Source organism: Arabidopsis lyrata (genome assembly GCF_000004255.2).
Source record: "Arabidopsis lyrata subsp. lyrata unplaced genomic scaffold ARALYscaffold_6, whole genome shotgun sequence".
In the NCBI taxonomy this organism is placed as follows: domain Eukaryota; kingdom Viridiplantae; phylum Streptophyta; class Magnoliopsida; order Brassicales; family Brassicaceae; genus Arabidopsis; species Arabidopsis lyrata.
In genome coordinates this window covers 14172974-14174384 of record NW_003302550.1, presented here as the reverse complement: position 1 = coordinate 14174384, position 1411 = coordinate 14172974, and positions in this window count along the sequence as shown.

Below are 1411 nucleotides of genomic sequence, written 5' to 3'. Positions count from 1 at the left end.
AAACTAACTGTTTCTTATGAGTTTATATACTAATTATTATTTCTTATCTAACATTAATTGATAATTGTATTATTATCTTATTTACAAGGATGTTACATCCGATTCTTCGTGTATCTCTGACGTCGAGGTATATATTCCTTTGATCATGTGTGTTAGTTTTTTCTTTTTGTTTATTCTTTTAATCTTTTAAATCTAACTTTTATATTTGACGTTTATACCCAGGAAAACGTCAAAGAGGTAGGCTACATACATGTTTGTTTCGTCTCCATGTTGATAGCGAATTCGTATTCTCATACAAATAGTTTTAATACATTGTTTCTTTCTTATGTAGTATCTCGATGATGTGTCTGCTGCAGTTGATCTTTCTTCTGTCCTGGTAAATATCTGACACGGTCGTTAATTAGTAACGTTTTTATCGTCTCTATATATTGATGTTAACAACACAATGTTGAATTTTATATTTATTTGAATTCCTAGCATGTCGAGGCCAGTGCTGCAGTTCTATCGTTAGATGAGGTAATTATTGAATTACTTGGTTACTATGTAGTTGTATATTATTAATATATAATGTATGATTCAACTACTTTATCTTTATCTAACGCTATACTGTTTGTAAATAACAAGTTCAAGGATGTGCTTTCGGATCTAGGTGCATTGTCGGCCGATAAAGATTACGTTTTGGCTGTACTTTACCTGGTATATTATTATTGGGTTTTTATTTATAATATTACGCATTTTATTCCTATTTATACTCTATATATATTGACAAATTATAATCCATAAATATTGACAAATATACTATAGGAATCTCGGACACAGTTGAAGTCTCTATACTTGAGATATCTTTTGTCCAGATATCTACAGGTTGGTATATGTTGTCAATTTTTATATTCGATATGTATGTTTCGAAGCTTAAACAGAAAAATAAAAAGAAAAAAACTTATATCTTCGTTGATTTGTATAGGAGGCAAAATCATTGGACCCTCTGATGCAGACTAAAAAGGTTAATTGGTAACTCTATATAGTGTGCAGTTTGATTTATTATTTGGTAACATTCGTTCCGATTTACGTGTTTGATAAATGTTGGTAATATAAGTTATATTGCTTATACTTTATTTTGTATATCTTCCAGAATTATGCTGACTTGCGCATGAAGTATTTTGGTGATGGGGTGAGATAATTTATATCTATCTTACTAATAGTTGATGTACATATATTATATATATAGTCAGTTTGTATTCATGTAATAAGATACTAATGTGTTGTCTATTATTATCTTGAAGCGTTTTGTTGCTGCTGGTATGAAGCCATACCCGTCTGACGGTCTTGAGTGTGATGAGATTTTAATGAATACCAATGAAGATACTCTTGAGTGTATTAATGATATTGTCATCAGTAGTTGGCGTTTATG